Genomic DNA, 24,989 nt, shown 5'->3' on the forward strand with positions numbered 1-24,989 from the left:
TATTGTACTTGTTTATGGTGTTCACAGCTGAAATAAACTGATGCCGTAGTGTCAACAGTGGAGATGTCACATAGCCATTGGGATTTGGTTGTGTGATAAAGCATTACTACCAAAAGGTATAGGATTGCTGCCACCATTTGCCTAGGGAGTACTGGGGAGAGACTATTTTTTTTTGTGCCCCTGTTGGGTGGAGAACATGATGGGGGGGGCTGGGCTGTGTACAAACTACTCATTTTTTAACCTCCCTTGAATAATCAATTAAATTTCACATGGGCACACTTTGCAAAGGGAAAGGAGTTTGTGAAATATTTGCTCCCCAAATAAGTAGAGGCCTTGAATGCAGACAGTTACTTCACCAACCCTGTCCCCTCATTACTAAAGTGAAGGTGATGTGCTGTTTGTTTTCCTGTTATCAGTTGCTTCTTCCTTGAGTCCTATTCAGAATGAACCCTAGAAAGGAGTTCTCTTCAACCTTGGGTACCTGTACTGTGCTGGGATGATGGGCCACCTTTGTTTAACATTGGCCCTATTAAATAAGGACTTCCCTTTTCAATAGGGGGAAAAAACTTAGGCATGAACAGAGAGTAAATTTCTTCTTGTCAAAGCACTAGGAAGGAAAATCTGGTTTGTTCTGGTTCACTTCCATTACAAATAATGGAAACAATTGCTGTTAAGGAGCTGTCCGTGGTCCTGGCTCAAAGACCCCAGACTCCTCCTGGTTTTTGCAAGCAATGTTTGACCAAAGCCCTAAATTGCCATATTGTATTGTAGCAGGGAGCCAGTGCCAACTCTGCTATTGGCACTTCTGTACAATTTTGAGCTTGTTAATTGACTGCTTCTGCAGAGGCAGCACAGTGAATGAAAGACAACTGTATGATAATGTTTCTGTGGGCTAAACAACAGAAAGGTCCATTTGGTTTATTTTTTCCCTCCTGCAGTCAGCTAATTAACAATAGATACTTAACAGCCTTCTGTGTTGCTTTGAACTATCTAAAAGGTAAGTCAAACACTGAGATTAGCTGAGTTAACGGAATGTCTTTCTATTTCATGGGATGTTGGAAAGTAATGAAGATACTTAGCAAGTGCTTAGGAGCTGATGGAGGAAAGAGAAAATTGCAGACATGCCTTTAACAGTGACCTGCGGAGAAAAAAAAAATCATGCAGCAGCTGCTGGATGCTATTTACATGATTTTTAAGAAGCTGCCGTGCACACAGATCTTTTTATAAAACTCTTAAATGCAGACAAGCCAACATATGTTCTACACGCAGAAAGAGTTTAAGATAGTGTTGTGAGTTTGGGGCGCTCTAATTAATCCCTGGATCCAAAAATGTTAGAATTTAATCAATGATAAACTGAGTGCCAGACCCCCTTTAATCTCTGGATCCATCAAGTGCTAAAATCTAATCAAGCCCAGCTAGCTTCCTATGAGCTGATAGCCTGGGTGATGAACTATTAAGGGTAATTAAGGGGTTTGAGAGTCCCATGGACGGCAAGAAGATAAAACCTATCCATTCTTAAGGAAATCAGCCCTGAGTGCTCACTGGAAGGACAGATCCTGAAGCTGAGACTCCAATACTTTGGCCACCTCATGAGAAGAGAAGATTCCCTGGAAAAGACCCTGATGTTGGGAAAGATGAAGGGCACAAGGAGAAGGGGACGGCAGAGGACGAGATGGTTGGATAGTGTTCTTGAAGCTACCAGCATGAGTTTGATTAACTGCGGGAGGCAGTGAAAGACAGAAGTGCCTGGCGTGCTCTGGTCCATGGGGTCACGAAGAGTCGGACACGACTAAACGACTAAACAACAACAAAGGGGTTTGGTGTGAGGTGGCAAATGGGTGGGGCCTCCTCCCTTAACAGATAAAAAATCACACAGCAGGTTGTCTGACATGACCCTATGAAAGGAAATAACAACACCTATCTAACTTTATCTATCTAATTATATTTTTATCTGGATTCTATTGTTAATTGTACTTTGGTGGTGCATGTCCTTTTTTGTGAGGTGCCTTGTGAATGTGATACAGGATAAAATAAAATAACACTTTCCTCATTTGCTAGAATATTTGATTGGTCCTTAGATACAGTCACAGAAAAAAGGGATCTGGCAGAAAGCTTCCTTTTTTTGTGACAGCTAGAAAACCCTCCATGAATGATGAGAAGTTGGCCAACCACTCACTGGTTATAAATGGCTAGCTGGCTGCTTCTATCTAGTCAAAAAGTACAGATATACCTAGCTTAGAGGAATCAGAAAAGATTCCATGCTTCCCATTATTCAAGCCAGAGGACGGATTGTTAGCTATTTTGAAAATAATCTACCTCATATTTTGGAGAGTTGTTTCCTATGCAATTGAAATATCATAACCAAATTTTGCATGATGCTAAGACCAACAACCAGCTTTTTGACTTTGTTTAGGTACTATTTGATATCATTTTGAATCTAGATGATCGACTGAAACTTTCAAAGCTACACTGATTTTTGTTTGTTTCATAGAATGGTCAAGCAACACCAGTTATGAGGCTGCCAGTAACTTTATAATGGAAACATTATTAGTCAAGTAGAATGCCCAGTTACTTGAGAACCATTCTGGGAACCCTGTTACCTGTCTCACACCTAAACTAGGCCCTGACCTACTTCTCAGTGACAATAGGCACTCCTTGTTAAGAGAAAGCATGTGACATAACTTTGATAGACAAAACCATACAGAGAAGAAAGGTTTGTTCCTACTGCTAGAATGTTGTACATCAAGTTAGTTATATGGAGTGAACAAGTTGTATCCCTTTTCTTGAATGGAGCAATATCTGAAAGAAATGTCTTGATGTCTTTCAACAGGGTTGAAATTGTGACTACCTTTGTCACCGTATTTCTAGTTAATAATAATAAAAAAATCAAAGCAAAACCACACTGCTGCTAGTCCACTAGAAATACATGTCTTAGAAAGTATAATGCTTATAAAGGAAAATGCTAAAAGTGAGGGAATGATATATTAGCAACTGCTAACTTGAGGGTTCTTTGTCGCACTATCCTCTACCTGCCCCCTAATGTCAGGAAGACGTTTCTTTTCTGTCACGCTAATTATTTCTGACACATAGTTGGCAATGGCAACTCCGTCCATGAGAATTCATCTGCTTGGTTTTGTGTTGGCCTTCTCCCCAGGAAGAAAGGTAAGCATAGTTCATTTTAGCGGTACAGGATGTCCTGCTCAGATGCCTTATAGGCTGCTCTCATCTAACTTTGCTGTACAGTGGTACCTCGGGTTCAGAACTTAATTCGTCTGGAGGTCTGTTCTTATCCTGAAACTGTTCTTAACCTGAGGTACCACTTTAGATAATGGGGCCTCCTTCTGCCTCCATGCTGCCGGAGCACAGTTTCTGTTCTCATCCTGAAGCAAAGTTCTTAACCCGAGGTACTATTTCTGGGTTAGCGGAGTCTGTAACCTGAAGCGTATGTAACCTGAAGCGTATGTAACCCGAGGTACCACTGTACTTCCAAAGCACTGAAAGAAACTTCTTGTAACTAGAGTGAGGAAACATCGAGCTAAATTGTAAACCACCCTGTGATCCTCGGATGAAAAGTGGTATGGTAATAAAACCAAACAATCAATCAAGAGGGCTAATCTGTCAATGCAGATAGTTATACACAAAACACATAGCAATGCATGCATTTGCTTATCAAATGTACTATAGATGAACTTTGTCTTTTCTGTGTTTACTACTGCACAGTCCTAGAGAGGTAAGAATGTGTGGAATGTACTCTTAACTGTTCATTGTGCCTTTTCCTTATCCAAGTGCCATTAGTTACTAATGTGCTTTGTGAATTTTTAAATGATGCTTGTTAACAATTTAAGAAGAATCCTGCTGGATCAGACCAAGGCCTATTTAATGCAGCATGTTTTCCCCTGAGTGGTCACCTAGATCCCCATGGGAAGCCCCAAAGTGAGACATGAGGTCAGTGGTCCACTTACCCCATTGTTCCCCAGCAACCAGCATTTCAAAGCCCTACTGGAGGTTGAATATAGCTGTCCTGACTAATAGCTCTTGATAGCCTTATTTTCCATGAAACTGTGCAATCCTTTTAAATACATCACCAGTTGATGGCCATTATTACACACTGTGGTAGACATTTCCACAGTTTAACAATGTGCTGAATGAAGAAGTCCTTCCTTTGGCCTGTCCCCATTGACTACCATCTTGGGATATATATATATATATATATATATATATATATATATATATATAACAAATCTTGTAAACTTTCCTCATAGAGTCGGTCCAGTCCCCTGATCATTTTGGTTGCCCTTTTCTGCAACCTTTCCAGCTCTACAATATCCTTTTTGACATGCAGTAGCCAGACCTGTGCACAGTATTCCAAGTAGGGCTGCACCATAGATTCACATAAAGGCATTATGATACTGGCAGTGTTATTCTTAATCCCTTTCCTAATGATCCCTAACATGGAATTCACCTTTTTCACAGCTGCTGCACACTGCGTTGTTGTTTTCATTGAGCTATCCATCATGACTCCAAGATCTCTTTCTGGGTCAGTAACCACCAGCTCAGACACAATCAGTATATATGAGAAATTAGGATTTATTTATTTTTGCCCCACTGCACATCACTTTACACTTACTTATATTGAACCACATTTACCATTTTAATGCCCATTCATCCAAACTGGAGAAATGCCTCTAGGACTCTTATAATTTTTTTTAACCACTCTGAATCATCTGGTGTCATCAGGAAATCTGACCAATCTCTCTGCCCACCCCTAACTCTGAATCATTTATGAACAAGCTGAAAAGCACTGGTCCTACTATAGATATCTGAAAGACCCCCCCTTCTATTATAGGAGCTGCCAATTTACTCCTACGCTCTGCTTCCTGTTCTTTAACTAGTTACTGATGCGTAATAGGACCTGTCAACCTATCCAATGACTGCTTACTCAGAAGCCTTCGGTGAATGACTTTGTCAAAAGTTCTTTGAAAGTCCAAGTACACAATGCCTACCATATTACCCCTATCCACATGCTTCCTGAAATGCTCAAGGAATTCTAAAAAGTAAGTGAGACAGGATTTAACTTAGCAGAAACTGCATTGAATGTCCCTCAGCAAAATACATTCTTCTGTATGCTTCGCTAATGCTTTATCTTTCTTAACGCTTTCCATCAATCCACCTAGAAGAGGTATGAAAAGCCTTTATTTCTTGGGTTGTTCCTGGCTCTTTTTTTAAAAAAAAGGCATCGTGGCTGCTCTAAGGGACAGGGTACGTATTTTTGTTTAAAACATCAGCAGTTTCATATTTGAGTTTTTCAAGAACTCTCAGATGGATGCCATCAGGACCCAGTGATTTGTTAACATTTAAATTGTGAACTTCACCTCGTGTCACTAGTTTTTGCTTCAGTTCATCTTAAAATAAGTCAGTTTGGGGCAGGCACAACTATCTGCCCTATATCTTATGCACAGAAAACAGACACAAAGGAGTCATTCAGCTTTTCTGTGATTTCTGTAACTTTCTTATCTTTGTTGTTGTTGTTTAGTTTAGTCATGTCCTACTCTTTGTGACCCCATGGACCAGAGCACGCCAGGCACTCCTGTCTTCCACTGCTTCCCACAGCTTGGTCAAACTCATGCTGGTAGCTTCAAGAACACTGTCCAACCATCTCGTCCTCTGTCATCCCCTTTTCCTTGTGCCCTCAATCTTTCCCAACATCAGGGTCTTTTTCAGGGAGTCTTCTTATCTTTAGCCTCTGGATTTAATTATGATTTATCCTCCATCTCTGCTTTTAATGAGGATTTAATAAGGAAACACAATAGCCCTCTTCAGGCATTCAGCATCAAGAAGCAAGGGCAAAAAGTGTATGTGAGGGACTACAAGGATTTGCACTGCTCCAGCCACAATGTCCCTCCACATGAAGGGCACACACACTCCACCCTGACTTTTGCACCTTGAGCAGGAAGATCTGAAAGGGTTTTTTATGCATCTTCAGTTGAGTGTGCTTAGAATTCTCCTTACAATTAGGAACCAAAATAATTACAAGCTCCCTTCAGGACTATGCACTAAACATGGAAAGGTCAAAAGTCATAGGGTGGGACAGGTGTTGGAAGAGGCATGTTGACACATGGGTTTCTGGTGTCCTACACACTTTTTGTCCTCATGGGTTCCAGCTGAATTTCTGAAGTAGGTTGTTTCGTGATGTTAACTGTAATATTTTTCATAAGTAGCACTAGCAGTAACAGGTGAGCATAGTTTCATTTTTTTTTAAAAAAAAAAGATGGACATGAAAGACTCAGGGTGATCACTGAAATACCATAAATCTTCAAGTTTAGGGATGTGTCAGCAAAGAGCATGGTAAGAATTGTACTTTAAGGTGAATACTAAAGCACAATTAAGCTTAGAAATATGTAAACAGATACAGTGGTACCTTGGGTTAGTACTTAATTCATTCCGGAGGTCTGTTCTTAACTTGAAACTGTTCTTAACCTGAAGCACCACTTTAGCTAATGGGGCCTCCTCCTGCTGCCATGACGTTGGAGCACAATTTCTGTTCTCATCCTGAAGCAAAGTTCTTAACCCGAGGTACTATTTCTCGGTTAGCGGAGTCTGTAACCTGAAGCGTATGCAACCTGAAACGTATGTAACTTGAGGTACCACTGTAGTATCAAACCAGTTTAATCAGGCCTTGGAATTTAAGTCTGACTGTTATTCCTGCAAGCAGGTTTATTTCCTCCAAAATTGCTTTAGCAATATGAAATCTAAACCTGTGGAAATTAGCTATTCTTATATGCATTTCCATGGTGGCAAGTCATGTCACAGATGGAAACTTATGAACAATCATGTGGTATGTACCTCTCCAGCCAATGGATTATTGATCGCAGCAGGGAAACTTTCTTAGTCTTCTTTGGGAACCTCTTAATGCTTCTCAGAGACCATTCTTTGCCTTGCCTTTTGACCTAATATTCTTCAGCAGGCTCCATCATACATCAGCTATTCTCATCTCAAACTTCTCTCCCCAATAAATTGTTTATATTTAGTTTAATAATAATATCAGCAATGACTCATCTAGAAGGAGTCTTAGAGTTAAAGCATATTTTCCTGCTAAATATGTGAAAGCAGTAATTTTGCTATGAAAGGACTGAATTAAATTGGTCTTGTGACACAATGTGTAGGAGTGACCTTTTGAAATAGACATGCTAATGAAAGGCCTGTGAGGACATAATTTTTCAAGGCTATAGGAAAGGCATCATTGACTATAAAAGCCAGAGAATCAAAATATGTCTTCACAAATACCAACAGCATTGCATCCACTTAAATCCAGGCACTAATCTGGTTCACAAAAGAACAATATTGCAAAATTGGATTCTAAATTAGGATTCTATTTTGGGGTATTTTTGAAGCTGCGGACAATGAGTAATTTTAACAAAGTGATGAGTAACTTTATCATCTTTATTGTTGCCTGTGAAAATATTTATTTATTGCTTGTTGTTTTGATGTAGCTTAATTCTGTTGTTATTTGTGGTTGAGTAGATTTTTCCAGGTGTTTGAAACTCTGTTAAAAGTCTTCAAACAGTTGAGTCTGTCATACTCAAGGTAAACTCACTGAAATAAACAGACATGACTAACTTAAGTCAATTGATTTCAGTGGTTGTGCTCTGGGTATGACTGGGTTCAAGACAACTCAAAAATGATAGTGCAGGGATAGGGATCCTGTGGTCCTCCAGATGTTTCTGGACTAAAACTTTCACCATACCCTGACCATTGGATATGCTGGCTGGGGCTGTTGGGAGTTGGAGTCCAGTGACATCTGGAAGGCTGTAGGTTTCCCATCCCTTTGATATTGGGATGATTATGTACACAGCTGACAATCTTGTCATAAGGACAGTAGAGTACTTCTACAGAATGAAGTGTTTTTTGCCAAGTAAGTAGGCTGTTACATTATGAGGCAACATCAATCTAAAAAGACTAACATTGAGGGTATGTGTGTCTGTCAAAGATTATGTTCTGTTACCCACTGGTCTTCACTTTCCATGGGGTTCACCTCTCAATTTAGCAAACCATTCTTTCTATTTGCCATTTCATCTTGCCTGTTTTGTGACATCATCTTTCATTCTTGCTCACCTGAATGTCTGAGTGACGCCATGTGTAGGCGCTTGGCTGGAAGAAGTGTTTCTGATTGTTGTGACAGAGAAAAGGGTCAATTCAGTTAATTTCTTAGAACAAAAAAAATCTGATTAGTTGGGGGAATGTTGGGCTGTCTTTGTAATCTGAAACTTCTTGTTTCTTTTCAAAGAAATTGGCAAAAGAGGAAGAATTCGTAGCTGCACATGCAGGCTTGAGCCTTGCAGGCACAACATGAAAAAGCCAGGTCTTTAAGGTTAGCTCACAAGTCATTAACTTGAATATATTTTAGTCTCAAGCTCTGGGTTCTTTCCCCCAGTGACACCCATGGCCATGAGGTCACTCAGCCATCACTATATCTGTTGCTCTGTGTGTGGCTAATATTGGGCAGTGGCAGAGCTTTTGGAATACTGTGGAACTGACTGCCAGTGCTATTTTTTTTTTGATAGTTTTTATGGCTACATTAAGGAAGCAATCCTATGACAAGATCTGCCAGAACAGCTTCAGAAACAGAGGATCTCTGATAAAGCTAGCTGACTCAGCAGTGCTCAGTGGCCATTACACCCCCAGCTTTGATTCAGCCTAAAATATACCAGAATAACTTGCTGGAATGTAAGTCCCAAAAAGTGGGAGGGTGTGTGTGTGTCCAGGAAGATGGTGGTGTGGGACCAGAGAGCCGAATCATAAACCAATTCAGCTGGGTCATGTGAACTGGCAACCCAGCATGGAACACTGTTTTAAGGTGTTTTAATGGGGTTTGGATCTGGTGTAACTGCACCAGCTTAGTTTACGCTAGCTTGCTTTCCACCAGCTTCTCAAGCATCAGATTGCTCCCCAGTATTTGGTTTGGTGGCTTTATTATTTTTTGTTTTCATGACTCTCCTGCCGATCGTGCCTAATTTATCCTAGTGCATCACTGCCTGACGTAAGCCTGATGTTCAGGAACTACAATATCATCCTACCTGTGATTGCATTTTTTTTTTTTTTGGTGCTACCACCATTGCATGACAGTCAAGCTTCTGCCAGTGTTCTAGGAAATTGCATCTGTTGTCTGACAGATGAGCATGAGTATTTACTTTAAATACTCAGCTGCCAAAGATACAAATGCACACTTTTGCCAATGGTTTTTGAGATTCTTACTCTTCTTTGAAATTAATTTAAAAATTACTTCTAAAAAATGTTTTAGAAAGCCTACGGCTGAGATATTACTGAACGCATTCCAAGTGATAAAGCACATGTTTTGAATGTAGATGTTCCTATGTTCACTCTATGCCATCTCAGGCAGCCAGGTTGGTAAAAACCTCTCTGTAAAATCTTGGAGAGACACCATCAGTCAGAACAGTCAGAATAGATAGTACTAAATGAGATGAACGAATGTCCTGACTCTGTGTAAGGCATATTCTTATATTCACATGTTCAAACCACCAGGATGCAGACTGATGCAGAAATGTGGAAAAATGAATTTAAAATTGGCAAACTGAGAAACTGAGAGCAACAACATTTGACAGATTCATCTAGCCCTACAGCTCAGGCAGATGAACCATTGTCAGGGTCATGGCATGCTGTAGTTTCCCAGAACACTCTGCAAATGTGTTGTGAGAACAGTAGGACACCAAGAGGCATTTCTATATTAAATCAGGAACTATTTAGAATTAATTACATAAACTCTCTGGAAGGATCCAGCACAGAAACTGTTGCAATATAAATAACAAACACTTATCTCTGCACTGTCTCTGAGCTTGTCTTTTTGTCATAGATCAAACTCCTTTGTCCTTGAGCAGGATGATGATGCAGCATCTAACTATGGTCTGAAAATGATATGTAAATAAGTTTAAGTGTTGCAAAACTGCATTAAAATTGCTTGAACCTGGGGTCAAAGTCAATGTGATCTGGGAATTCTGCAAATGACACTTGCAGTGTCTTTCACTTTTTTAAAAAAAGGATCCGGCTACAGGATAGGAACTGCGTCATAGGGGGTGTTAACTCTTTCCCCTGTGCTGAAAATTACTTCTTCCCCAAAGCTGCTCTTTATCCCTATTAGTAAAATGCATGGGCTCATTCCCCACAATGGCTTTTTATAAAAGAAAGACATGAATCTCTGACATTGTGTCCAATTTGACCCTTGGTAGCGCTGTTATAATGCTTTCTGCTTCAAAGTGCCTGTTAAATGAATTAGGTAAAGGTAAAGGTAAGGTAGGGACGCAAGTGGCGCTGTGGGTTAAACCACAGAGCCTAGGACTTGCCAATCAGAAGGTCGGCGGTTTGAATCCCTGCGACGGGGTGAGCTCCCGTTGCTCGGTCCCTGCTCCTGTCCACCTAGCAGTTCAAAAGCACGACAAAGTGCAAGTAGATAAATAGATACCGCTCCGGCGTGAAGGTAAACAGCGTTTCCGTGTGCTGCTCTGGTTCGCCAGAAGCGGCTTAGTCATGCTGGCCACATGACCCAGAAGCTGTACGCCGGCTCCCTTGGCCAATAAAGCAAGATGAGCGCCGCAACCCCAGAGTCGGTCATGACTGGACCTAATGGTCAGGGGTCCCTTTACCTTTACCTTTAAAGGTAAGGTAAAGGACCCCTGGATGGTTAAGGCCAGTCAAAGGCTGGGGTGCAGCGCTCATCTAGCTTCAGGCCGAGGGAGCTGGTGTTTATCCACAGACAGCTTTCCGGGTCATGTGGCCAGCATAACTAAGCCACTTCTGGCACAACGGAACACTGTGACGAGTGGCAGAGGTAAGTGTTTTCTACACAGCTTCACTGTGTTTAATGCAGCTACACTTGAGGTAAACAAATTCTTCCCCACATGTTCTGGGTTTGCGTGACCCTAAAAACAGTTTCCTTTCTAATAAAGCATGTAGTAATAATTGCTTTTTGTGGAGTTGTTCATTGTTATCGTCTTACACGAGACATTATCACAGTAATGATCCTATCTATCTGAAATAATAGAAAAATATCTCTAAGGCTGCAATCCTCTTACCAGGGAATAATCCCCATTGAACTAAATGAGGCATGTTTAAGATGGTGCCAATTCCTTTGCCCTTTTCTTTGATAAAGATTTGCCTTTTTCTTTGATAACATTTTTCTATGAATTATTAATGTGAGGATTTGCATCTTTTCTGTTGTATAAATCTCCATCTGCAGCTTACACATCCATGATGGATTTTCAAGCTGAGTTCAAGCCAGCAAAGGTGCTCCTATATTATACTTCCCCTTAAACAGAAAGCCTGGCGTAGCTTCTGCTATTCACTTAACTGATGAATTTGTATACACTAAAAAGCCAAGGGTCTGATTGGAGATATTTAGATTTACACTTCCCCGCCATATTTCCAACCCTGTTTCACTGCTTTTCCATAGTCAGGTGAAAGCAGAATTGAAATTGTGGTTCCATACAACAATTAACACTGCACCACGGCCCTCCTCATTGGTAATTCCAAAGTGTCCATCCCCATGGGCAAGATGACAAGCGCGGGTGGTGCTGTGGTCTAAACCACTGAGCCTCTTGGGCTTGCTGATTGGAAGGTCAGTGGTTTGAATCCCTGCGATGGAATGAGCTCCTGTTGTTCTGTCTGAGCCCCTGCCATCCTAGCAGTTTGAAAGCATGCCAGTGCAAGTAGATAAATAGGTACTGCTGTGGCAGGAAGGTTAACGGTGTTTCCGTGTGCTCTGGTTTCTGTCATGGCGTTCCATTGCATCAGTAGCGGTTTTATCATGCTGGCCACATGACCCAGAAAGCTGTCTGTGGGCAAACGGCGGCTCCCTCAGCCTGAAAGCAAGATGAGCACCACCACCCCATAATCACTTTTGACTGCACTTAACCGTCCAGGGGTCCTTTACCTTTACCTACTCAGAAGCACATATATTAAACAGGAGAAGCAGCAACAAGCCATGTATGATTTGAGACTATGTGCTTAGCATAGTAAACTTCAGTCAGCAATGTTTTCCATGTTTGAGTGTGTGCACACGCGCACACATGGGAAAATATGGCAGTCAGTGTACATGCTGTTGTGGAGCATCTAGAAAATGGCACCATCTTGATGGAAGCAATTACTGTCAATATTTCTTTCTCTTCTGCCAGCTGGGACCGGCCAATTCACAGGATCCATGAAATATTTGTATCAGGAGAAACTTTCCTACTAGTGTTGCCACGTAAGAATAGGTATCGACTAGAGTTTTCATTTCAGTCCCTGATGCATTGCTTGATATAAACATTTCTCAGGGCTTCTTTTTCCTCTTCCTCAGAAATATTATTATTTTAATCTACCGAGGAAAATAGCTCTTGAAGTTTGTGGTGATACCCTGACCTAATTTCATGGCCAGAAAATCGTGATGACTCATAACTTCCATTACCAGTAGGACATGAACATTTGACTGTAAGGTTATACTCATCTCTCCTGTGTAATAGCTCATGTGAATAAAAGTTTTGATTTACTTTGTGTTAGCTTCCCTATTAATGCTGTGCCAAAAAACCTTCCATTTCCCCCCCAACCATTCACCATCAATTAGTGAAAATTATCAAGGGGAGCAGGTTAGAACATTTTTGTGAAATTTTCATGAGTGGGGTGCAGGTTTTTGTTGCACTTACCAGACTTTTAAGGTGGCCAAGGAGTGTTTGTGAGTGTATTTTCTTTCATTCTACAAGTCAACTCTTCAGTGGGTTGCCTTCTGTAGCCTTCCTGAATGCTCATGATGCCCTCATTTGAAATGTCCCATGAGTCTGAGAAGACTTGGAGACTGCCTATCATTTGTCTGGCAGCTGATTGCTGTTGTCGCTGTTATTATTTTGAAGTGCAATCTTGTTACCTTGAAAACAATTAGTGCAGAAATATTTCTTGCACTTTCCAGAAAACAAAGTGAACACACTGCACTGAGGTACTTGGTAACCAGTGTCCTTGACTTCCTGCACTCCAATTATAAAGTTCAGGGAAAGCAATCATAAGGCAGGTCTCCTGTGAGGCCTTTAGTGGAAAGCAAAACAAACACACCACCTGTGACTATCTCATAAAGATAACTCAGCTCTATAACCACTGAAATTCTAAAGAAATTCTAAAGGGCCCAATGAATGAAACAGCAAAATGGAAGCCTCTTTCATGGGGGAAGCAAACCTCCAAGAAGTTGGAAGACAAGTTTCAGCACAGCGCTGCTCCATCCGTTACTTCTTTATAAGCTGAACTTTGTCTTGGATGCAAGTTTATGTATGTTCTTGAGTTTCTAGAGGAGAGGGAGACAAAATTTGTTTAGCTTTGTACACACTGTATTAGGACTCTCTGGGTTACTGTTCCTGGGTCAAGACTCGCCTCACAATCAGTAGGACCTGGCCATATTTAACAGTACAATTTATCCATAACATCTTACCATAGTTTATGTTCAGCATATCCTGTCCCTCATAGAGCCACATGTGGCTGTCTTAATTTTAAAACACTTTGTTTTCCCTTTGGATAACAAGCTGCTGGTAATAAAATAATGTCAGATACATTAATGTCATATAATTGTAAAGTTGAAAGGGACCATGTGGGTCATCTAGTCTAACCCCATGCAATGCAGGAAACATTTGCCCAACATGGGGCTTGAACCCACAGCTCTGAGATTAAGAGTCTCATGTTCTACCGACTGAGCTAAGAATCAATAAGACATCACTTTAGCGAGTAAGAATAACTTTGGCCAACCCTCTCCCCAAAAAAGCTCAAGAACTTTGGCCGATCCTCCCCTAAAAAAGGCTCAACATCTGGCAATGACAATGGGTAGATCACAGCCTCTCTTTTTATACTGTGAGTAGATTGCAGTCTCTTAGGAGTTGGACGGGGCTGCCACACACAGTTCAGTTTCAGTGGAAGTTACACGGGAGCTTGTATACATGATACATTTTGATCCCCCCAGCAGCCTCACAATTGCAGCCTTAGCCTTAGCTACATTCCGAGGGCAGTCCAGAAGGGTTGAACGCCATGAGAGAGGCAGGAACATCTCCTTCTTTTTAAATCTAAGGGCTTATCCACACTTAAATTTTGCCCTGTTCTTTCCAGGCAGTGCCTTAAATATCCACCTCTGAGTGTGTTCAAGGAGAGGTGTGGCTTTCCCTGCTAAAACCTGCTCTTTTAGGCCGGAAGGTTTGAGGCCTAGTTCTCCAACTGTCACCCCTCATTGGAGTGACACTCCTCCAACTGTCACTTCCTTGCTGAGAATGCCTGCCGGAAGGAGAAAACGAGGTGTAAAGAGCCAGAAGACCATTATTGAGACTCACAATTCCTCTAAAACAAAGAATCGGCAGAGAGCCAACGCCATCTTCCCTGGCTCAGAAACAGAGCGGGTTGAGGAAGCTGAGAAAACGGAGCAAATAGAACAAACAGTGAGTAACAACATTGGGGGAACCTCACCCCCCTTAAGGAGGATGGCAATGACCCGACCCCCCTCCTCCCAGAAAAAGCTAATCCGTCCAAGAGGGCAAGAGCAGGAGCAGGAGGGATTCCTCCCACTCCTAACACTGACCCACCCATGCCTCTAGAACAAGATATCAGAGGAGCCTGCTTTCAACCAATTCGGGATACGCACCCCTACCAAGAGATTTGCATGTTGTCTGCAGAAACTATGGTTCTGGTTCTCCAAAGACTGGATGAAATCCTCACTAGAATAGTTAACATTGAGAAACAATTGGATACTGGTTCCTCCCCTTTAAATGCCCAAGGGCTTAAAAGGATGATAAGAAATGACTCTGTTAATAACTCACCAGCTCAAACTATGGATGAAGTGAGGTCCTGTCAAGTCTTGCAAACGAACCAGATAATGCTTGAGATTCACCGATACACTCATAGGTGGATGAACCGCAGACAAATTACTATGTCCTTGTCTCAGTTCCTGAATTACCATTACCGAAATGTAGATCTAGAAAATTCCCACTTCCTGCCTACCTTGAGAAACACCATGCGCCTATTTATGACCTTTAGGTCATCAACCCTCCCATCTCGACTCATGGAGATAAAGGATACCCTATGGTGGTTCCATTCTCTCCGCCCAGTGAGGGTATTTAAGGATGAAACTAGGAGGCAATTCGTCCCTTGCATAGAGTCAAAGCTAATGCGGATAAAGGAAACCAAGATCAACACTAGAAATACTAATTGCCCGAAGGAAGAAAAGAACTTTGTAAGCCTAGAATTACAAGACCTGAAGAAGAGGCTAATGAGTATAAAGACTGAGATTTCTACCCAAAATATAAGGACAGTAGAGCCTAGAGCACAATATTTAAAGACGTCCAACAGCTCTTTATCCCATAAAAAGACATCAGTGCAACTCCCTGTTCCCTTTTCAAACGACACCAAATTAGATGAGGAATTTGGCGCCTCCGACATTTCTATGGCAACAACACCTAAAGAATTCTATGTAGCTGACAATCTGGAGATATCCAGCACCAAATCTACATCTGGACCTTTGCCTAATGTTCCAAAAACTTATCAGAATGATCAGCCTTCTCTACTGTACTCCTGGCAAGACAGGATGGACAGATCTTTCAAATTCGAATCTGGCTCTTTGTTGGCCAGTGATCCACATTTTATAACACATACCTCATTAATACTTCCACAGCCACAGATAGAACCAAAAACCCTCCAATTAACCCAGGAGGGAGAGGGGGATTGACAGTTAATGAAACACCATGGGACTGTCCCCCCCGCTTGGGGTGTGGTTGGTTGGGTTTTATCTTCTAGGGATACTTACCCTATCAGACCTCCACCTCTTTCCCATACCATTTTGACCCAGGAGTCCTGGCCCAAGGATGACTTGTTATTGAGGGGATGTTACCCATCTATTGGGGAGGCTAGTATGGGATCTGGGATTTCCACAATTGAAGGGCTAGGGAGGAATGGCGGTGGGGCTAGATATCTCTATCGGCGAAGGGTTTCGAGATGCAGTGATCCTCAAACCCCTTCCAATCTACACCCCATCCCAAGGGATGAGGGTAGGGAGAGCGAGGATTACACACCTCCGTCATTGGTGCTGTGCAATGCCAGGTCCATAGGCAACAAAACCGCCACCATGCATGACTTTTTTGTCTCGCAGGGGATTGACCTGGCTTGCGTGACGGAGACCTGGGTATGGGAAGGCGAAGTAGTCTCCCTACATGAGATAACACCCCCAGGTTTCTCTGTCCTCCATCAATCGTGGACTGTGGGTCGGGGGGGGGGGAGGAGTAGCGTTGTTATTCCAGGAGGATTGCTCTTTCAGAGCTCTGGCATCACCGGCGATCTCCGGCATTGAATGTGTTGGTCTCGTGTGGGGCACCAAGGAGTGCTTGGCTGTCTGGCTGGTGTACCGACCACCCAGCACACCTGCAGCCACCCTGTCAGACCTGCTGGAGGTGGTGGCGGGCTGGGCCTTGGAGTTCCCAAACCTACTGGTTTTGGGAGACTTCAACGTCCATGCCGATGCCGCTCCCTCCTCACAGGCTCTGGACCTAGTGACTTCCATGGCAACACTAGGGCTCTCCCAGTTTGTTTTGGGCCCCACTCATCAAGCAGGCCACACGCTGGATCTGATCTTTGGGGCTGGCATAGATGTGATCATGCTCCCCGCTGTGGAAGTGCCATGGTCTGATCACTACGCTCTGAAAGCCAAGATTGACTTCCCGCTCCTCCCCGGCTCGGGTGGCGAACCTATTTGGGCTCGTCCGCGAAAACTGATGGATCCTGATAGATTCCGACAAGCCTTGCGGAACCCTGCTCCTCCTGGCGACTCATTCGATGACCTTGTTGAGGACTGGAATAACCGGCTCTTGGCAGCCATTGATGAGATCATGCCTAAGCGCCCTCTGCGACCCCGTCGAAACCAGGCACCTTGGTTTACTGAGGAGCTCCGGAAAATGAAGCGGGATCTCAGACGGCTAGAGCGAGTATGGCGACGGACTCATGACGGAGCCTCGAGAACATCTTATAGGATGCTTATGAAAGCCTATGAGATGGCTATGAAAGCTGCTAAGAAATCTTACTTTGCAGCTTCCATTGCATCCGCTAGCTCCCGCCCGGCACAACTTTTTAGAATAATTAGGTCAATAACGTCCTTAGGAGGACAACCAAATTTAAGCACAAATTCGACCCACAGCTGTGAGGCATTCGTGAGCTTTTTTGCGGAGAAAGTCCTGTTGCTCCGCCGTGACCTCCCTGCCAATTTAGATACAGTGACTGAACTGGAGGCCCCTCGACTGACTTCAGGTCCAGTGTTGGACCATTTCGATCGGATACTCCCTACTGATGTGGATAGATTCCTCCAAGTTGGTAGGCCCACCACCTGCCTCCTTGATCCGTGCCCGTCTTGGCTGATTAGGGAGTGTCCAGATGTTGCGCGGACCCCCCTGGTTGAAATTATCAATTTGTCCCTTGACACGGGGACATTCCCAGGGGAACTGAAGGAAGCAGTGGTGTGTCCACTCTTAAAGAAAACTTCATCAGATCCCTTAGACCTATCCAATTACCGCCCAGTTTCAAATCTTCCATACCTGGGTAAGGTAATTGAGATAGCGGTTGCTGAACAGGTTGGTAGGTTTCTGGAGGAAACATCGGCATTAGATCCATTTCAGTCCGGTTTCCGTCCTGGTTTTGGGACGGAGATGGCTCTGGTTGCCCTAACAGATGATCTCCGTAGACAACTGGATCGAGGCGGGTCAGGACTGCTGATCCTTTTAGATTTGTCAGCAGCCTTTGACATGGTCGATCATGATCTTCTGGACCACCGCCTCGCAGACGTGGGGATACAGGGCATAGCCCGTAACTGGTTGTGCTCTTTTATCTCTGGTCGGGGACAGAGGGTGGCACTAGGGAGGGAAATGTCGTCGCGCCACTCCTTGGTGTGTGGAGTGCCGCAGGGCGCAATTCTCTCCCCGATGCTTTTTAACATCTTTATGCGCCCCCTTGCCCAGATTATCCGGAGCTTTGGGCTGGGCTGTCACCAATATGCTGATGACACTCAGCTCTATCTGCTGATGGATGGCCACACCGACTTGGCCCCGAACACACTGACCAGATGCTTGGAAGCTGTGGCTGGATGGTTTCGTGGGAGCCGATTGAAACTAAATCCTTCGAAGACAGAGGTCCTATGGCTAGGTCGGGATGGCATGGGGATGAGGGACCAACTCCCTTCTCTTGCGGGGGCCCAATTAGTGCCATTGTCTTCCGTTAAGAGTTTGGGTGTGATCCTTGACACCTCCCTTTCCATGGAGGCGCAAGTTACAGCAACAGCCAAGGCGACATTTTTCCACCTTCGCCGCATCAAGCAGTTGGTCCCTTACCTTTCCCGTCCCGACCTGGCCACAGTGATCCATGCGACGGTCATCTCCAGGCTTGACTACTGTAATTCGCTCTACGCGGGGCTGCCCTTGAAGCTGTCCCGGAAACTCCAGCGGGTGCAGAATGCTGCAGCGAGGCTCCTCACGGAGTCTCTGCCATGGGAGCATATTCACCCAGTGCTTTTCAAGCTGCACTGGCTCCCGGTGGAGTACAGGGTCAGATTTAAGGTGCTGCTTTTGACCTTTAAAGCCCTTCACGGCCTAGGACCCTCGTACCTACGGGACCGCCTCTCCTGGTATGCCCCACGGAGAGCCTCAAGGTCCATAAATAACAACACCCTTGTGGTCCCAGGCCCTAAGGAAGTTAGATTGGCTTCAACCAGAGCCAGGGCCTTTTCAACTCTGGCTCCGGCCTGGTGGAACGCTCTGCCTCATGAGACCAGGGCCCTGCAGGATCTGATTTCTTTCCGCAGGGCCTATAAGACAGAGTTGTTCCGCCTGGCCTTTGGCTTGGAACCAATTTGATTCCCTCCCTCCCTTTCTTTTTTCTTTTCCTTCTCCTCCTGTAATAAGGCTACATTTTAATATTTTAATGTTCCGTTATTTTAATGTTTTTTATTTTTGTTTTTAAGTTGTAATCATTCATTTTGTTTTTATTATTGCTTGTAAGCCGCTCTGAGCCTGGCCTTGGCTGGGGAGGGCGGGGTATAAATAAAAAAATTATTATTATTATTATTAACCCCCTTACCTGGGCATAAGACCTATTAAATCCAATTGGACTTCCACCCAGGTAGGCATGGTTAGGAGGGTTTCAGTGTTAGTCGTTCTGGGTTAGTCATTCTTGGCTGTATTTAGATGCCACTTCATTCCATCTTCATAATGTTTCCTTACCTATTCACTCTCACATTCCATGTGATCTTTCACTCAATGCAAAAGCCATTTGAATCTCGCAGATGTTTAGTGCTCATTTCCATGTTAATTGTTTGCAGAAAAAAATTCATGTGCAACCCCCCCCCCCCAATTAACTAAAAAAAATCATGAGAGTTTTCCATTGACAACATTTGGGGTATACAGTTCTTTCCTGCCATCTAAAGTTTAGCGTGACATGGTGGTATATCGATTAAAAGGCACAGTTCTATAAGACAACAAAGTGTAAAAGGAACATTAGGAATCAGGAGAGAAATGCTAGCATTATAACCAGTAAAACTAATGCAATAAACCTCACAACTGAATGCAGCCTTTGTTGAAGACAGATAAGACCTGAAATGAAGAGGAAATTGCTGAACACATAGATATAGGGGTGTGTCCAAGAAATAGCTTTAGCTTTCTGTGCTTTTCAACAGTGCAAGGCATCCCATTTAACTACTTGTTGCTTTTATGCTCTGCTTTCCCCCAGAAGCACAGACCATAGATGCAAGAACAGTGACACGATTGAATAAAGACTAGTCTTTGGCTATCCGTGTGCTCGTTATGAACCATGTTCGCTAAATCTCATATGATTTAAATTCAATGCATTTTGAAAGATAGAACACATCGAAATGATTCCAGCAATTATTTGCAATCCTGAAATTTCACCCCATAGTTCACTGAAATGATTTGGGATTTATCATAATGAATAATTAAGGTGCAAACCAGTCAGGAAACCAGAAGAGCAGAAGCATGGGATCATTTATGACCAGAAGAGTTCACGACCTCTGCTTTGTGTTACATCTGAATGAGAGAGCTAATTTGACACACGTCATTCTCTTTCTTCCCATGCCCATTCTTATCACTGCTATGAAATGCTAAGGACTGGAAACAGCCCTGCAATTGCCTTTAATAGTGTCTTGTTGAATCTGGCCATTTCTAAAGCTAACGGTCCTTTTCTAATAGGTCTGATTCTGAGTTATCCATTTGTACAACTATCTTTGTGGTTCTTATTTTAAAAAACTGTTTTGCCTCCAATGTAGGTGTGTGCATATCATGTCCCAGGCCCCAGAGAGTGAATCCCAAGCAGAGGGGGCCTCTATGGATGTGGGCCATGAGAATCTTTATTCAAAGTATTAAGCTCAAATTCGGGGGAATGGTGGTGGTGGTGGGGTCTAACATGGCTCTCCAGGTGTTGTTGACTCCAACCCCCATCAGCACCAGCCAGCATAGCCAAAGGTCAATGGTGATGCAACAGCAGCTGGAGGGAACCAAATTCCCACCCTTGGTCTAATGGAATAAACATTGGTACTTTTGCTTATCTCACCACCTCGGCCAACAGTCAATGGATGCCAGAAAGTGTAATAGATTAGCAGTAATTCCTTCCTTGTCTATAAGTGACTATACAACAGCCCTAGCAGCCATTCTAATGCAGCCCTTTCTTGCCCTTCTATCTTTCAGTCATAGTTCTAGTTTCACTTTCCTACCATATAACACATTGCCTGTCTATTCAGGTTCACATTCCAGTTGGGTTTCGGGCTTGGATCTGGGTTTTGGAAGAGCTATGTGACACACACACACACACACACACACACACACACTTGTATGCACACTTATATGTGCTTATATGCACACACACACTTATTTTCCACCACTCATGGTGGCTTACATGGTCCCCCTGGTTTTCATGCTATCCCCACAGCAACCGTGTACACCATAGGTTAGGCTGAATGATAGTAATTGGCATAAGGTCACCCAGTGACTGAATGGAGATGTTATCCTTGGTCTTCCACACTCTCTTATCAATACACCACACATGTAACCCTTTTGTGACTGAGCCTTGTAGAAATAATGCCAGTTAGCTGAGTAAAGCTGTTGCAGTGAAACAGAACAACAGAGCATTTGAGCCATGAAAGCTTTTGCCACAATAAATGTATTAGTCTTTAAGGTGCCACAAGACTTTATACTGTGACAAATATCATGGCACATATTTATGAAATATTCCATCCATTTAGTTTAACAATTGGGCCACTGGGAATGACATGCTATAATAAGAATACCATTTTAAAGGGTGGGGGTGGGGAATCAATGAAAGGTTATGCTGCCATTTTAACACTAAAATCTCCTGCCTCCCAAATATTCTCTTTAGCAGTATGTGTGTGCTTGGAACAGCCATAGCGGAGGCAAAGGCACAGTGAGAAATTCTTCTATGCCCCTCGTTCATTGTATGAAGTGGGTTAAAAAAATAGTTCAAAATACTATGGTGTTATTATTCAAGCTGTGTGAAGTCACAATGTCAAAGTATTTAGAAAACGTCCAGATTTCTTTCCTATTTATGAAGCATTTTATTTTGTGAAAGCCACTGAATCCAGCTTTTTGTAGAGACTACTATGTGCAGACACAGTCATTCCCCCATGCCCTACCAATCCCAAGTACAGGTATACCCTGTCGTTTTCAAGCGTTGAATGTCAACATGACTGAAACACTAACTGGCTGATGGTCTCTAGGGTTCAAAGCACACTTTGCTTTCCAAACCCATTACATTATTGCTTAGGACCTCTGAGAGAGGGAACAATATTTCCAGCAGTAATATTTGCTTTGTTGGCATCAATACTTGTCCATGTTTGAATTAATTTTGATGTAAAAAAATGCATTTCAAATTCACAGGGGCCTTCAAGAAAAGCAACTTATTATCTTTGGGAATATTAAGTGGGATTGCTTTTAAAATGGTGACCTTGATAGATATGTGTGTGTGTACGCATGCGTATGTGTATCACCATTCTATTTCCATAATTTTCCTACCCCTTTTCTCTTTTCACCAGACTGTTTAATAGTATTCAGGAGTCCTGAATCAATTTCCATGCTCTATCAGCCATATCATGAACCAATCTGCCTGTTTGTCTGTGATTATTCCCATGCTAGAAAGGCAGAAAGTGTTCATGGAATCATTTTGTGCCACAGCACTTCAGACCTGATTTAGGGTCCATGAGCAGCTGAGCACAAGGCCACCCCAGGTCTGGAACACCTGTGAGCATCACACCAACATCAGGACCAAAAGGCAGGAGAAGTCACCCAGCAAGTATGGTAGGGCCTTCAGGAATTGCTGCCATTATCCACAGAATGACATAACAATAACATAACAATGACATATTTGATTCTATCATTGTTGAGTGATTAATTTTTCCATTGTCTGTCCATGTGTGGGTACATTAGGATGGTTCTAGAGTTGTACTCGGTGGAGTTCTGTTTGACCTAGGGGTCAGCAAACCTTTTCAGCAGGTGGCTGGTCCACTGTCCCTCAGACCTTGTGGGGGGCCAGACTATATTTTTTGGGGGGTGGGATGAACGAATTCCTATGCCCCTCAAATAACACAGAGATGCATGTTAAATAAAAGGACACATTCTACTCATTTAAAACATGGACCAGCCATGGACCGGATTTAGAAGGCGATTGGGCCAGATCTGGCCCCCGGGCCTTAGTTTGCCTACCCATGACCTAGAGGAAGGGGCCTCCTGAGAATCTGCTCCAGAGGGTTGTAACTCTCCAGAACAGCATGAGACAAGATGCAGGGGGCTTCAGGGAAAAGAGGCATTCAGTGAAAATTGCCTTCCCTTCCTCCAGCAGTAAGTCTCTGCTGGGGCCAGGTGCCTTCTGTGAATGGAAGGAGCTCATCTATTGTAATGCGTACATATATACAAGTATTGAAATATGATGAGTTGGATCAAGACTGCCCATTCTATGAATAGACAGGCTCCTTCCATTCACAGATCACATCTAATATAGGTCCAGTCATTAAAGTACATTTATTGGCATGTCTTACAATCCATCCTATGAATGTGCTTTGCCTTTCACGGTCCAAACAGTAGAACTGTAAATTATATAAAAATAAGAGTATAGTTGGACAGCTGATTTCCTTTTTCTTTAGGGGGTCTTCAAAGAAAAGGATGGAAACTCCGTGATATCCCAATAGCCAGCAGAAATTTCTACGACTACCAATGATTCCAAGTGTATTTTAGCATCTATGAATGTTAGCATCAGAATCGTAAGATTCATAAATACTTTGAATAATAAATAAATACTAAACCAGTTAAAAGTAGAAGCACATGGAGTAACCAGCAATCCTGACACTACCCAATAAAGTTTGCAAATTGTTACTCTGGTGCATTGGCTTGAGTCAGGATGAAGGCAGGGATTTCCCCCCTCCTAGCTCCTCTGATCTGATTTGCCAATAGAGAGACAAGACTGGGTTATCTTTTAATGCTGCAGATCCTCCATAAACTAGTTAATAAACATTGTGAACATACATTCAACCATACATCCTGTCTTGTTTCTTCATTCTGGGTGTAGGGGCCAACAAGTTCCATCGCACTCTGAAGTTTTTTCCTTATTAGGGAGACTGAAGCAGGAGGGGGAAGGTTGACTGAGAGCAAACCAGCACCATAGCTGACAGGGCAATCTGTCAGTGGAATAATGGCTGACATTGCCTGCAGGCCTGCAGCTTGGAGGGCCAATGTGTCAGTTTGGTTGACGTTTGAGGTGCTTGAGACAATCGGCAACAGACGAGACAAGGGACATCAGTCTCTTCTCAGCCCAACAGTGAAAGCAGCACTTAGCATAATTAAACCACAAGTGCACATTTCCAAAAGGGATTGATTTCCTAGGAACCCCTACAGGAATTGAAGTAATTAAAAATAAAAATAAAAATGTAAGGAACTTTCCAGGGGTTAGTTCTCCAACCTCTGTTACTTTATGCCAATTTGGTACAAATATAATCATTAAAAGAAACCCCAGATACTGTTTTTGATGGATCTTGGATAACTTCTGAATCTGTACACATATCCATGTACAGTATTGCAGGGAATTTACCAAAGGGCACCTCTACATTTCCTGGATGTATCATGCAAATACTTAGCTCAGAAAAGTTCATTTCGAAACTCCATTTTGAAAGGTGCTTAGAGAAACAAAAACACCTGGGACCTGTATGTCTGAAATTTGGCAAATATCATCCTCTCAGAAGGGGTTGGAACCCCTGCACATTTCATCCAATTTTGTTTAAAATGTAACATTTGGCAAAGTTTTGTGATGTTCGCATTTAGATCAAAGGTGAATGCAAAAAAGGTTTTGGTTTTTTTGACAGAGATGAATGTACAAACCATGAGCAAAATGAAGCAACATATGCCTAGGAAGCAAAGGGCTGTATGCAATTAAAAAGTTGTGCGAATGCAGTGATGGAAGGGGTTTGAAGATTAGGAAAGCACCATCCTAATTCACCTGTTTACAACAGTGTACACTCTGATCTTCTTTGTGATCAAGGGTATTCACATTTGCCAATACCTTCAATTGACTGCTCATTGCACTTATATTGAAAACATCTAGGTTAGGGGGAGGGAACTAGGTATGGGGTAGGGGTAGCTCTCCAGATGTAGTTGAACTCCACCAGCCCTAGCTAGCATGCCAACAGTCAGGGATGATGGGGCTTATAGTCCAACAACAGATGGAGAGAAGTAAATTCTCCCTCCATAATCTAGGTGAAGTTCCACTGAAATCTATTTCTATAATAATTATCTGGCTTCTCTTTTTAGATCATTCCAGTCTTGCTTCAGTTTGTCTTTCCTCCTAATGACATAACAGTGAACCTAACAGAAACAGAAGAAGAGCCTGGTGGATCCAGCCAATGGTCCCCGTCACGGCTTAAAATTAGCCACTGTTTCTTT

This window comes from Podarcis filfolensis, assembly GCF_964270895.1.
Source record: "Podarcis filfolensis genome assembly, chromosome: 7".
Taxonomy (NCBI): domain Eukaryota; kingdom Metazoa; phylum Chordata; class Lepidosauria; order Squamata; family Lacertidae; genus Podarcis; species Podarcis filfolensis.